This window comes from Hyla sarda, unplaced genomic scaffold (genome assembly GCF_029499605.1).
Source record: "Hyla sarda isolate aHylSar1 unplaced genomic scaffold, aHylSar1.hap1 scaffold_1028, whole genome shotgun sequence".
In the NCBI taxonomy this organism is placed as follows: domain Eukaryota; kingdom Metazoa; phylum Chordata; class Amphibia; order Anura; family Hylidae; genus Hyla; species Hyla sarda.
This window is the reverse complement of record NW_026607647.1, coordinates 115560-130563: the sequence shown is the minus strand read 5'-3', so window position 1 is coordinate 130563 and position 15004 is coordinate 115560. Positions and strand designations below refer to the sequence as shown.

The 15004-nt window shown below is 56.0% G+C and overlaps 1 protein-coding gene and 1 pseudogene across 1 annotated transcript in view; both read left to right on the top strand.

Moving 5' to 3' along the window:
• The first annotated feature begins 2849 nt into the window (after positions 1–2849).
• LOC130298948 (ATPase family AAA domain-containing protein 5-like) lies at positions 2850–4637 on the top strand (annotated as a pseudogene).
• Positions 4638–12835: 8198 nt separating this feature from the next.
• LOC130298950 (ATPase family AAA domain-containing protein 5-like) overlaps positions 12836–15004 on the top strand; it is a 59195-nt gene continuing 57026 nt past the window's right edge. Inside the window, exon 1 of the mRNA XM_056551379.1 lies at positions 12836–12860. The gene's annotated coding sequence lies outside the window, so the exon portion shown is untranslated. The remainder of the gene's footprint in view (positions 12861–15004) is intronic.

Sequence of the window (15004 nt, the reverse complement as noted above, 5' to 3'; positions counted from 1 at the left end):
CTAATATATATCCCGGTATTATACCCCCCCCCCCCCCGCTAATATATATCCGGTATTATACCCCCCCCCCCCCCCCCGCTAATATATATCCCGGTATTATACCCCCCCCGCTAATATATATATACACCCCCCCCCCGCTAATATATATCCCGGTATTATACCCCCCGCTAATATATATATATACACCCCCCCCCGCTAATATATATCCCGGTATTATACCCCCGCTAATATATATATATATATATATATATATATACACCCCCCCCCGCTAATATATATCCCGGTATTATACCCCCCCGCTAATATATATATATACACCCCCCCCCGCTAATATATATCCCGGTATTATACCCCCCCCCCCGCTAATATATATCCCGGTATTATACCCCCCCCCCCGCTAATATATATCCCGGTATTATACCCCCCCCCCGCTAATATATATATACACCCACCCCCCGGCCAATATATATCCCGGTATTATACCCCCCCGCTAATAAATATATACACCCCCCCCCCGCTAATATATATCCCGGTATTATACCCCCCGCTAATATATATATATACACCCCCCCCGCTAATATATATATATATACACCCCCCCCGCTAATATATATCCCGGTATTATACCCCCCCCCCGCTAATATATATCCCGGTATTATACCCCCCCCGCAAATATATATCCCGGTATTATACCCCCCGCTAATATATATATACACCCCCCCCCGCTAATATATATATACACCCCCCCCCGCTAATATATATATACACCCCCCCCCCCGCTAATATATATATACACCCCCCCCCACCGCTAATATATATCCCGGTATTATATGGGGGTGTCCCCCCCCCCCTGCTAATATGGGGGTGTCCCCCCCCCCTGCTAATATGGGGGTGTCCCCCCCCCCTGCTAATATGGGGGTGTCCCCCCCCTGCTAATATGGGGGTGTCCCCCCCCCTGCTAATATGGGGGGTGTCCCCCCCCCCCTGCTAATATGGGGGTGTCCCCCCCCCCTGCTAATATGGGGGTGTCCCCCTCCTGCTAATATGGGGGTGTCCCCCCCCCTGCTAATATGGGGGTGTCCCCCCCCCCTGCTAATATGGGGGTGCTCCCCCTGCTAATATGGGGGTGCCCCCCCCCCTGCTAATATGGGGGTGCCCCCCCCCTGCTAATATGGGGGTGCCCCCCCCCTGCTAATATGGGGGTGCCCCTCCCCTGCTAATATGGGGGTGCCCCCCCCCCTGCTAATATGGGGGGTGCCCCCCCCCCTGCTAATATGGGGGTGCCCCCCCCCTGCTAATATGGGGGTGTCCCCCCCTGCTAATATGGGGGTGTCCCCCCCTGCTAATATGGGGGTGTCCCCCCCCGCTAATATGGGGGTGTCCCCCCCCGCTAATATGGGGGTGTCCCCCCCCCCGCTAATATGGGGGTGTCTCCCCCCCCGCTAATAGGGGGGGTGTCCCCCCCCCCCCCCGCTAATAGGGGGGTGTCCCCCCCCCGCTAATAGGGGGGTGTCCCCCCCCCCCCGCTAATAGGGGGGTGTCCCCCCCCCCGCTAATAGGGGGGTGTCGTCCCCCCCCCCGCTAATAGGGGGGTGTCCCCCCCCCCCCCGCTAATAGGGGGGTGTCCCCCCCCCCCGCTAATATAGATGCCCGCGACACCCCCCCGCTAATATATAGATGCCTGCCCCCCCCCCCGCTAATATATAGATGCCTGCCCCCCCCCGCTAATGTATGGATGCCCCCCCCCCCCGCTAATGTATATATATGCTAATATGTCCACCCCCACTAATATATAATATACCCCCCGCTAATATATATATATACTCCTATATTATACCCCTCCGCTAATATATAAATACCCCTATATTATACCCCTCCGCTAATATATAAAATACCCCTATATTATATCCCTCCGCTAATATATAAATACCCCTATATTATATCCCTCCGCTAATATATAAATACCCCTATATTATAACCCCTCCGCTAATATATAAATACCCCTATATTATATCCCTCCGCTAATATATAAATACCCCTATATTATATCCCTCCGCTAATATATAAATACCCCTATATTATACCCCTCCGCTAATATATAAATACCCCTATATTATATCCCTCCGCTAATATATAAATACCCCTATATTATACCCCTCCGCTAATATATAAATACCCCTATATTATACCCCTCCGCTAATATATAAATACCCCTATATTATACCCCTCCGCTAATATATAAATACCCCCTATATTATACCCCTCCGCTAATATATAAATACCCCTATATTATACCCTCCGCTAATATATAAATACCCTATATTATATCCCTCCGCTAATATATAAATACCCCTATATTATATCCCTCCGCTAATATATAAATACCCCTATATTATACCCCTCCGCTAATAAATAAATACCCCTATATTATAATCCCTCCGCTAATATATAAATACCCCTATATTATACCCCTCCGCTAATATATAAATACCCTATATTATACCCCTCCGCTAATATATAAATACCCCCGTATTATACCACCCCTACTAATATATATATATTATATATATATGTATGTATATACATACACCCCCCCCCCGCTAATATATATACCACCCACTAATATATCTATACGCCCCTGCTAATATATACTCCTGTATTATACCCCTCCGCTAATATAGACCCCCGTATTATTCCCCTGGTTCCCTATATCTACCCTCCTGCCCCCCTCCCCCCCCGGGCTGGTTCTGGTTCCCTATATCTACCCTCCTGCCCCCTCCCCCCCCCCCGGGCTGGTTCCCTATATCTACCCTCTTGCCCCGGTTGTAACAGTTTTTCTCTTTTTCCAGCCCTGTAAGAGACAACGTAAGGATGAGGATCCACAGGGTAAAACCATCACAAACTACTTCTCCCCTTTATCTAAAGCCGTGGACAAGGGGCTGGCGTCCCCCAAGAGCAGCAACATAGCTGATTATTTCATCAGAACCCCCCCAGCCGCCAGCAGGGAGTGCACTCCGAAGCCCACCAGCCCCCGGAGCAGGAGTAAAGAGGCCCCGTCCACCCCACTAACCCCCCCCTCCAAACCCTCCGGCAGGGGGGTAAAGCAAGGGAAGCGCACCAGACTCCTCAAGAGACTCGGAGATACCGTGCCGCCCTCTGACGCTGCTGCCAGCAATGGTGGTGGGAACCATGCGCCGAGCGGGATTATGGGTAGTGACACTGCAGCTCTCCTAGCAGAGATCTGTAGTCACACAGCGGACCTTGGCGGGGAGGAGGAGGATGACGATGTGGTTTTTCAGTCAGAGACCTTTACTACTACTACGCCCCCAAGAGGGCACACTCTGAAACGGAGGACTAGTGCTGAGGTGGAGCAGCAGGTCAATGTGGAGCCCCCATCTAGGGGGTCCTCAGCTCTGCGTCCCCCACTAATATCCAGTGTATCATCTGAAGGCAAGACCTCGCTGGGGGACTCCAGCCCTGGAGGTTCAGGTTGACACCTCTGACAACCTCGGCACATTAACCATATCCTTTGAGGACTTCATGAGAAACCAAGGAACTAAACAAGAGTCCACGAGTCCAGGGGACACCTCAGATGTCACCAGTGCTGCAGAGGATGACCAGGAGGCCGGGCAGATGCCCTCTCCTAAGACAATGACCATCCAGGCCCAGGTCCACCTATCCCCACCGCTCCAGCCACAGAACTCTACCAAAATCGCTTCCATCTTTAAGAAGAGTAAAATGGAACACAAGACGACTGAGGCCATGGCCACAGAGTGTGATAAGATGGGCCCTGTGGTTTCAAAAATAAAGTCCAACGTGGTCATACAAGAGGAAGACCTGGAGCTGGCCGTTATCGATGTGGAGGCCGGAGAAGCCTCAAAATCAAAATCTACTCCGGCCGAAAGACAGCAATTCATGAAAGCATTCCAGCAAGTGGGGGAGGCTCCGAGGGCCAAGACCAAGAAGAATCCTACAAAGAAAAAAGACCTCAAGGAAGGGACGGAGGACCACCACAAATTGGAGGCCGACGAGCAGCAGCCACCAGACAAAGCTGCTGCAGAGACAGACAAGGCATCGAAACTAAAGAGGAAGACACAGCCGCCGAGTGTAGACATGCCAAAATCCACCAAACCAGCGGAGAAAGAGAAGGTTGAGCAGATGGACAAGGCATCGAAACTAAAGAGGAGGACACAGCCGCCAAGTGTAGACATGCCAAAATCCACCAAACAGCGGAGAAAGAGGTCGAGCAGATGGACAAGGCATCAAAACTAAAGAGGAGGACACAGCCGCCAAGTGTAGACATGCCAAAATCCACCAAACCAGCGGAGAAAGAGGTCGAGCAGATGGACAAGGCATCAAAACTAAAGAGGAGGACACAGCCGCCAAGTGTAGACATGCAAAATCCACCAAACCAGCGGAGAAAGAGGTCGAGCAGATGGACAAGGCATCGAAATTAAAGAGGAGGAAGATAAAGCAAAGTGTGGAGGACCAAAAATCCTCAAAACCAGCAGAGAAGCAGCCAACCCCACCACACGGCAACCCCGTCCTGAGGAGGAGCCTAAGGAGGTCGAGGTCAAGTCCAAGCAGATCCCCACCAAGGATGGTCGCAGACAGTCCTGTCCTCATGTCCACCCCAAAAGTAAAGGACTCCCTGTAGGAAAATGTTTACAGAGCAGAGGTCCTCACGGAGGTGTCTGACGTGCAGTCCCCAATCAGGTAGTCGCCTAGTCCTTCTCTATCACACTCTGTGTATACATACATTCCCAAGGCCAGAATAAAAACGTGGAGTAGAAAAAAACGACCCTTTCAAAGGCGCTGCTGGTTCAAGTAAGAAGTAGATCCAAGCCAGGAGTATTCTAAAACACCGTGGTGACTTATTTAAGTAAATAAAACAATAAATTGTACAAGGAGGACGCTGGTCGTTTTCTCTACTCCACGTATTGGTTCTCATCGGGATTGGATTATTCCTTCTCCTGTGACCTGGGCTTTGCAGCTGGCTCTCTACTCCTTGGGAAACCACCCTGTGGGTTAAGTGAATTTCCTATTCGCTTCCAGTAAGCGGACATTATCGAAGGACATCTCCTGCCTGGTGACACCATCTGTCACATTACTACCGATTGTTATAGTGGTAACGCACAAGGCGCCCCCCGTTGGTCTCTTTTATTTATTTTCAGCAGTCGCTGGGAAATGTTTGTGAAGACCTGGTCCTGCTCTGCAGTTCTGTGTATGGGGTCGGGTGCGGCTCTCGGGGGTTCTGTGTGTGGGGTCGGGTGCGGCTCTTGGGGGTTCTGTGTGTGTGGGGTCGGGTGCGGCTCTTATGGGTTGTGTGTGTGGGGTCGGGTGCGGCTCTCGGGGTTCTGTGTGTGGGGTCGGGTGCGGCTCTTGGGGGTTCTGTGTGTGTGGGGTCGGGTGCGGCTCTTATGGGTTGTGTGTGTGGGGTCGGGTGCGGCTCTTGGGGGTTGTGTGTGTGGGGTCGGGTGCGGCTCTTGGGGGTTCTGTGTGTGTGGGGTCGGGTGCGGCTCTTGGGGGTTCTGTGTGTGTGGGGTCGGGTGCGGCTCTTGGGGGTTCTGTGTGTGTGGGGTCGGGTGCGGCTCTTGGGGGTTCTGTGTGTGTGGGGTCGGGTGCGGCTCTTGGGGGTTCTGTGTGTGTGGGGTCGGGTGCGGCTCTTGGGGGTTCTGTGTGTGTGGGGTCGGGTGCGGCTCTTGGGGGTTCTGTGTGTGTGGGGTCGGGTGCGGCTCTTGGGGGTTCTGTGTGTGTGGGGTCGGGTGCGGCTCTTGGGGGTTCTGTGTGTGTGGGGTCGGGTGCGGCTCTTGGGGGTTCTGTGTGTGTGGGGTCGGGTGCGGCTCTTGGGGGTTCTGTGTGTGTGGGGTCGGGTGCGGCTCTTGGGGGTTCTGTGTGTGTGGGGTCGGGTGCGGCTCTTGGGGGTTCTGTGTGTGTGGGGTCGGGTGCGGCTCTTGGGGGTTCTGTGTGTGTGGGGTCGGGTGCGGCTCTTGGGGGTTCTGTGTGTGTGGGGTCGGGTGCGGCTCTTGGGGGTTCTGTGTGTGTGGGGTCGGGTGCGGCTCTTGGGGGTTCTGTGTGTGTGGGGTCGGGTGCGGCTCTTGGGGGTTCTGTGTGTGTGGGGTCGGGTGCGGCTCTTGGGGGTTCTGTGTGTGTGGGGTCGGGTGCGGCTCTTGGGGGTTCTGTGTGTGTGGGGTCGGGTGCGGCTCTTGGGGGTTCTGTGTGTGTGGGGTCGGGTGCGGCTCTTGGGGGTTCTGTGTGTGTGGGGTCGGGTGCGGCTCTTGGGGGTTCTGTGTGTGTGGGGTCGGGTGCGGCTCTTGGGGGTTCTGTGTGTGTGGGGTCGGGTGCGGCTCTTGGGGGTTCTGTGTGTGTGGGGTCGGGTGCGGCTCTTGGGGGTTCTGTGTGTGTGGGGTCGGGTGCGGCTCTTGGGGGTTCTGTGTGTGTGGGGTCGGGTGCGGCTCTTGGGGGTTCTGTGTGTGTGGGGTCGGGTGCGGCTCTTGGGGGTTCTGTGTATGGGGTCGGCTCTGGGGGTTTCTGTGTATGGGGTCGGGCTGGGTTCTCGGATTGTCCCATTTGATGTATACACCACCTGGGGGAGGTTATAACTCTCTGTCTCATATTGTGCTGCTCCCACTCGTGCAGTGGTCCCCGGCATAACATGATCCTGTCCTTTCTTGGGCCTCATGACCTGATTCCCCTTTGACGGTGGCGGTCTGAGCTGTGGCAGGAGATAGTCGGTGGCGGTCTGAGCTGTGGCAGGAGATAGTCGGTGGCGGTCTGAGCTGTGGCAGGAGATAGTCGGTGGCGGTCTGAGCTGTGGCAGGAGATAGTTGGTTGCGGTCTGAGCTGTGGCAGGAGATAGTCGGTGGCGGTCTGAGCTGTGGCAGGAGATAGTTGGTGGCGGTCTGAGCTGTGGCAGGAGATAGTCGGTGGCGGTCTGAGCTGTGGCAGGAGATAGTCGGTGGCGGTCTGAGCTGTGGCAGGAGATAGTTGGTGGCGGTCTGAGCTGTGGCAGGAGATAGTTGGTGGCGGTCTGAGCTGTGGCAGGAGATAGTTGGTGGCGGTCTGAGCTGTGGCAGGAGATAGTCGGTGGCGGTCTGAGCTGTGGCAGGAGATAGTCGGTGGCGGTCTGAGCTGTGGCAGGAGATAGTCGGTGGCTGTTTGAGCTGTGGCAGGAGATAGTCGGTGGCGGTCTGAGCTGTGGCAGGAGATAGTCGGTGGCGGTCTGAGCTGTGGCAGGAGATAGTCGGTGGCGGTCTGAGCTGTGGCAGGAGATAGTCGGTGGCGGTCTGAGCTGTGGCAGGAGATAGTTGGTGGCGGTCTGAGCTGTGGCAGGAGATAGTCGGTGGCGGTCTGAGCTGTGGCAGGAGATAGTCGGTGGCGGTCTGAGCTGTGGCAGGAGATAGTCGGTGGCGGTCTGAGCTGTGGCAGGAGATAGTTGGTGGCGGTCTGAGCTGTGGCAGGAGATAGTCGGTGGCGGTCTGAGCTGTGGCAGGAGATAGTTGGTGGCGGTCTGAGCTGTGGCAGGAGATAGTCGGTGGCGGTCTGAGCTGTGGCAGGAGATAGTCGGTGGCGGTCTGAGCTGTGGCAGGAGATAGTTGGTGGCGGTCTGAGCTGTGGCAGGAGATAGTTGGTGGCGGTCTGAGCTGTGGCAGGAGATAGTTGGTGGCGGTCTGAGCTGTGGCAGGAGATAGTTGGTGGCGGTCTGAGCTGTGGCAGGAGATAGTTGGTGGCGGTCTGAGCTGTGGCAGGAGATAGTTGGTGGCGGTCTGAGCTGTGGCAGGAGATAATGTTATAGACCTGTGTAGCCGTTTGGACACATTATTTGATCACATGTCGTGTTTTGTTTTTTTTAGAATGAGATTCACACGAGTGACGAGAAATACTCGCAGGCGGCAGGAGGATGAAGCGTCCACCCCAGGGTGTATAAAGGTGAGCACAGATGTGATGGCGGGGTTATCCTCACTCAGGACCCCCCTACTGCTCAGTTATCCTCACTCCGGGGACCCCCTACTGCTCAGGCCGAGTTATCGTCACTCCGGGGACCCCCTACTGCCCAGGCCGAGTTATCGTCACTCCGGGGACCCCCTACTGCCCAGGCCGAGTTATCGTCACTCCGGGGACCCCCTACTGCCCAGGCCGAGTTATCGTCACTCCGGGGACCCCCTACTGCTCAGGCCGAGTTATCGTCACTCCGGGGACCCCCTACTGCTCAGGCCGAGTTATCGTCACTCCGGGGACCCCCTACTGCTCAGGCCGAGTTATCGTCACTCCGGGGACCCCCTACTGCTCAGGCCGAGTTATCGTCACTCCGGGGACCCCCTACTGCTCAGGCCGAGTTATCGTCACTCCGGGGACCCCCTACTGCTCAGGCCGAGTTATCGTCACTCCGGGGACCCCCTACTGCTCAGGCCGAGTTATCGTCACTCCGGGGACCCCCTACTGCTCAGGCAGAGTTATCGTCACTCCGGGGACCCCCTACTGCTCAGGCAGAGTTATCGTCACTCCGGGGACCCCCTACTGCTCAGGCAGAGTTATCGTCACTCCGGGGACCCCCTACTGCTCAGGCAGAGTTATCGTCACTCCGGGGACCCCCTACTGCTCAGGCAGAGTTATCGTCACTCCGGGGACCCCCTACTGCTCAGGCAGAGTTATCGTCACTCCGGGGACCCCCTACTGCTCAGGCAGAGTTATCGTCACTCCGGGGACCCCCTACTGCTCAGGCAGAGTTATCGTCACTCCGGGGACCCCCTACTGCTCAGGCAGAGTTATCCTCACACCGGGGAACCCCTACTGCTCAGGCAGAGTTATCCTCACTCTGGACCCTCCCCCATTGCTCAGGCAGAGTTATCCTCACTCTGGACCCCTCCCCCATTGCTCAGGCAGAGTTATGCTCTGCTCGTCTCATTCCTGCCTTATGTTTTCTATTCACAGGTTTCCCAAAGCACCAAAAAACTCAGCAAAGCCAGACAACTTGTGGAGAAGGCCAAGGCTATCCAGCAGAGCATGGTGAAGGCCGAGGCTCCGGAGAGGAGGGTCACACGTCAGAGGAGCCACCGCACACAGGTATAATTACCCCAGGGGGCAGAGGTCACACCCCCAGAGGAGCCAGGGCACACAGGTATAATTACCCCAGGGGGCGGGGGTCACACCCCAGAGGAGCCAAGGCACACAGGTATCATTACCCCAGAGGACGGAGGTCACAACCCCAGAGACGCCAGGGCACACAGGTATCATTACCCCAGGGGGCGGGGGTCACACCCCAGAGGAGCCAGGGCACACAGGTATCATTACCCCAGGGGCTGGAGATCACACGTCAGAGGAGCCACCGCACACAGGTATAATTACCCCAGGGGGCGGAGGTCACAACCCCAGAGACGCCAGGGCACACAGGTATCATTACCCCAGAGGACGGAGGTCACAACCCCAGAGACGCCAGGGCACACAGGTATCATTACCCCAGAGGCTGGAGATCACACGTCAGAGGAGCCACAGCACACAGGTATCATTACCCCAGGGGGCGGAGGTCACAACCCCAGAGGAGCCAGGGCACACAGGTATCATTACCCCAGGGTCTGGAGGTCACACCCCACAGGAGCCACAGCACACAGGTATCATTACCCCAGGGGGTGGAGGTCACACGTCAGAGGAGCCACAGCACACAGGTATCATTACCCCAGGGGGCAGAGGTCACACCCCAGAGGAGCCACAGCACACAGGTATCATTACCCCAGGGTCTGGAGGTCACACCCCACAGGAGCCACAGCACACAGGTATCATTACCCCAGGGGGTGGAGGTCACACGTCAGAGGAGCCACAGCACACAGGTATCATTACCCCAGAGGCTGGAGATCACACGTCAGAGGAGCCACAGCACACAGGTATCATTACCCCAGGGGGCGGAGGTCACAACCCCAGAGGAGCCAGGGCACACAGGTATCATTACCCCAGGGTCTGGAGGTCACACCCCACAGGAGCCACAGCACACAGGTATCATTACCCCAGGGTCTGGAGGTCACACCTCACAGGAGCCACAGCACACAGGTATCATTACCCCAGGGTCTGGAGGTCACACCCCACAGGAGCCACAGCACACAGGTATCATTACCCCAGGGGGTGGAGGTCACACGTCAGAGGAGCCACAGCACACAGGTATCATTACCCCAGGGGGCAGAGGTCACACCCCAGAGGAGCCACCACACACAGGTATAATTACCCCAGGGGGCAGAGGTCACACCCCCAGAGGAGCCAGGGCACACAGGTATAATTACCCCAGGGGGCGGGGGTCACACCCCAGAGGAGCCAGGGCACACAGGTATCATTACCCCAGAGGACGGAGGTCACAACCCCAGAGACGCCAGGGCACACAGGTATCATTACCCCAGGGGGCGGGGGTCACACCCCAGAGGAGCCAGGGCACACAGGTATCATTACCCCAGGGGCTGGAGATCACACGTCAGAGGAGCCACCGCACACAGGTATAATTACCCCAGGGGGCGGAGGTCACAACCCCAGAGACGCCAGGGCACACAGGTATCATTACCCCAGAGGACGGAGGTCACAACCCCAGAGACGCCAGGGCACACAGGTATCATTACCCCAGAGGACGGAGGTCACAACCCCAGAGACGCCAGGGCACACAGGTATCATTACCCCAGAGGCTGGAGATCACACGTCAGAGGAGCCACAGCACACAGGTATCATTACCCCAGGGGGCGGAGGTCACAACCCCAGAGGAGCCAGGGCACACAGGTATCATTACCCCAGGGTCTGGAGGTCACACCCCACAGGAGCCACAGCACACAGGTATCATTACCCCAGGGTCTGGAGGTCACACCTCACAGGAGCAACAGCACACAGGTATCATTACCCCAGGGTCTGGAGGTCACACCCCACAGGAGCCACAGCACACAGGTATCATTACCCCAGGGTCTGGAGGTCACACCCCAGAGGAGCCAGGGCACACAGGTATCATTACCCCAGGGTCTGGAGGTCACACCCCACAGGAGCCACAGCACACAGGTATCATTACCCCAGGGTCTGGAGGTCGCACCCCAGAGGAGCCAGGGCACACAGGTATCATTACCCCAGAGGCTGGAGATCACACGTCAGAGGAGCCACAGCACACAGGTATCATTACCCCAGGGTCTGGAGGTCACACCCCACAGGAGCCACAGCACACAGGTATCATTACCCCAGGGTCTGGAGGTCACACCTCACAGGAGCCACAGCACACAGGTATCATTACCCCAGGGTTTGGAGGTCACACCCCACAGGAGCCACAGCACACAGGTATCATTACCCCAGGGGGTGGAGGTCACACGTCAGAGGAGCCACAGCACACAGGTATCATTACCCCAGGGGGCAGAGGTCACACCCCAGAGGAGCCACAGCACACAGGTATCATTACCCCAGGGTCTGGAGGTCACACCCCACAGGAGCCACAGCACACAGGTATCATTACCCCAGGGGGTGGAGGTCACACGTCAGAGGAGCCACAGCACACAGGTATCATTACCCCAGGGGGCAGAGGTCACACCCCAGAGGAGCCACAGCACACAGGTATCATTACCCCAGGGTCTGGAGGTCACACCCCACAGGAGCCACAGCACACAGGTATCAGTATCCCAGGGGGTGGAGGTCACACGTCAGAGGAGCCACAGCACACAGGTATCATTACCCCAGGGTCTGGAGGTCACACCCCACAGGAGCCACAGCACACAGGTATCATTACCCCAGGGTCTGGAGGTCACACCCCACAGGAGCCACAGCACACAGGTATCATTACCCCAGGGGGTGGAGGTCACACATCAGAGGAGCCACAGCACACAGGTATCAGTATCCCAGGGGGCGGGGGTCACACCCCAGAGGAGCCACAGCACACAGGTATCATTACCCCAGGGGCTGGAGATCACACGTCAGAGGAGCCACAGAACACAGGTATCATTACCCCAGGGGGCGGAGGTCACAACCCCAGAGGAGCCAGGGCACACAGGTATCATTACCCCAGGGGGCGGAGGTCACAACCCCAGAGACGCCAGGGCACACAGGTGGTATTACCCCAGGGGGCGGGGGTCACACCCCAGAGGAGCCACAGCACACAGGTATCATTACCCCAGGGGCTGGAGGTCACACCCCACAGGAGCCACAGCACACAGGTATCATTACCCCAGGGGCTGGAGATCACACCCCACAGGAGCCACAGCACACAGGTATCATTACCCCAGGGGGCGGAGGTCACAACCCCAGAGACGCCAGGGCACACAGGTATCATTACCCCAGGGGGCGGGGGTCACACCCCAGAGGAGCCACAGCACACAGGTATCATTACCCCAGGGGGCGGAGGTCACAACCCCAGAGACGCCAGGGCACACAGGTATCATTACCCCAGGGGGCGGAGGTCACAACCCCAGAGACGCCAGGGCACACAGGTATCATTACCCCAGGGGGCGGGGGTCACACGTCAGTGGAGCCAGGGCACACAGGTATCATTACCCCAGGGGGCGGGGGTCACACCCCAGAGGAGCCACAGCACACAGGTATCATTACCCCAGGGGGCGGGGGTCACACCCCAGAGGAGACACAGCACACAGGTATCATTACCCCAGGGGCTGGAGGTCATACCCCAGAGGAGCCACAGCACACAGGTATCATTACCCCAGGGGCTGGAGGTCATACCCCAGAGGAGCCACAGCACACAGGTATCAGTATCCCAGGGTCTGGAGGTCACACCTCAGAGGAGACACAGCACACAGGTATCATTACCCCAGGGTCTGGAGGTCATACCCCAGAGGAGCCACAGCACACAGGTATCAGTATCCCAGGGGGTGGAGGTCACACGTCAGAGGAGCCACCGCACACAGGTATTACGGGGGAGGGCAGACTGAAGAGCTGTCATACCCCGAGCACTGTTAGCATTTGGGGCAGTATCTACAGTTCTTTATGGGGATTTTTTTTTTATTCTTATGTTGCTCTCACATTTAAAGGGGTATTACATACAAACGAGAAGTGAATGAAGTGTGAGGTCTGACCTCTGGGACCCCTGCGATCTCTCAGCACTTCATGCATGTCTGATGTGGGGCCAGCTGCTCAGTGATGTCTCCCTTACATGTCTGATGTGGGACCAGCTGCTCAGTGATGTCTCTCTTACATGTCTGATGTGGGACCAGCTGCTCAGTGATGTCTCCTCCTTCTTACATGTCTGATGTGGGACCAGCTGCTCAGTGATGTCTCCTCCTTCTTACATGTCTGATGTGGGACCAGCTGCTCAGTGATGTCTCCTCCTTCTTACATGTCTGATGTGGGACCAGCTGCTCAGTGATGTCTCCTCCTTCTTACATGTCTGATGTGGGACCAGCTGCTCAGTGATGTCTCCTCCTTCTTACATGTCTGATGTGGGACCAGCTGCTCAGTGATGTCTCCTCCTTCTTACATGTCTGATGTGGGACCAGCTGCTCAGTGATGTCTCCTCCTTCTTACATGTCTGATGTGGGACCAGCTGCTCAGTGATGTCTCTCTTACATGTCTGATGTGGGACCAGCTGCTCAGTGATGTCTCCTCCTTCTTACATGTCTGATGTGGGACCAGCTGCTCAGTGATGTCTCTCTTACATGTCTGATGTGGGACCAGCTGCTCAGTGATGTCTCCTCCTTCTTACATGTCTGATGTGGGACCAGCTGCTCAGTGATGTCTCTCTTGCATGTCTGATGTGGGACCAGCTGCTCAGTGATGTCTCTCTTGCATGTCTGATGTGGGACCAGCTGCTCAGTGATGTCTCCTCCTTCTTACATGTCTGATGTGGGACCAGCTGCTCAGTGGTGTCTCCTCCTTCTTACATGTCTGATGTGGGACCAGCTGCTCAGTGATATCTCCTCCTTCTTACATGTCTGATGTGGGACCAGCTGCTCAGTGATGTCTCCTCCTTCTTACATGTCTGATGTGGGACCAGCTGCTCAGTGATGTCTCTTCCTTCTTACATGTCTGATGTGGGACCAGCTGCTCAGTGATGTCTCCTCCTTCTTACATGTCTGATGTGGGACCAGCTGCTCAGTGATGTCTCCTCCTTCTTACATGTCTGATGTGGGACCAGCTGCTCAGTGATGTCTCTCTTACATGTCTGATGTGGGACCAGCTGCTCAGTGATGTCTCCTCCTTCTTACATGTCTGATGTGGGACCAGCTGCTCAGTGATGTCTCTTCCTTCTTACATGTCTGATGTGGGACCAGCTGCTCAGTGATGTCTCCTCCTTCTTACATGTCTGATGTGGGACCAGCTGCTCAGTGATGTCTCCTCCTTCTTACATGTCTGATGTGGGACCAGCTGCTCAGTGATGTCTCTCTTACATGTCTGATGTGGGACCAGCTGCTCAGTGATGTCTCTTCCTTCTTACATGTCTGATGTGGGACCAGCTGCTCAGTGATGTCTCCTCCTTCTTACATGTCTGATGTGGGACCAGCTGCTCAGTGATGTCTCCTCCTTCTTACATGTCTGATGTAGGACCAGCTGCTCAGTGATGTCTCCTCCTTCTTACATGTCTGATGTGGGACCAGCTGCTCAGTGATGTCTCCTCCTTCTTACATGTCTGATGGTGGGACCAGCTGCTCAGTGATGTCTCCTCCTTCTTACATGTCTGATGGTGGGACCAGCTGCTCAGTGATGTCTCCTCCTTCTTACATGTCTGATGTAGGACCAGCTGCTCAGTGATGTCTCCTCCTTCTTACATGTCTGATGTGGGACCAGCTGCTCAGTGATGTCTCCTCCTTCTTACATGTCTGATGTGGGACCAGCTGCTCAGTGATGTCTCCTCCTTCTTACATGTCTGATGTGGGACCAGCTGCTCAGTGATGTCTCCCTTACATGTCTGATGTGGGACCAGCTGCTCAGTGATGTCTCCTCCTTCTTACATGTCTGATGGTGGGACCAGCTGCTCAGTGATGTCTCCCTTACATGTCTGATGTGGGACCAGCTGCTCAGTGATGTCTCCTCCTTCTTACATGTCTGATGTGGG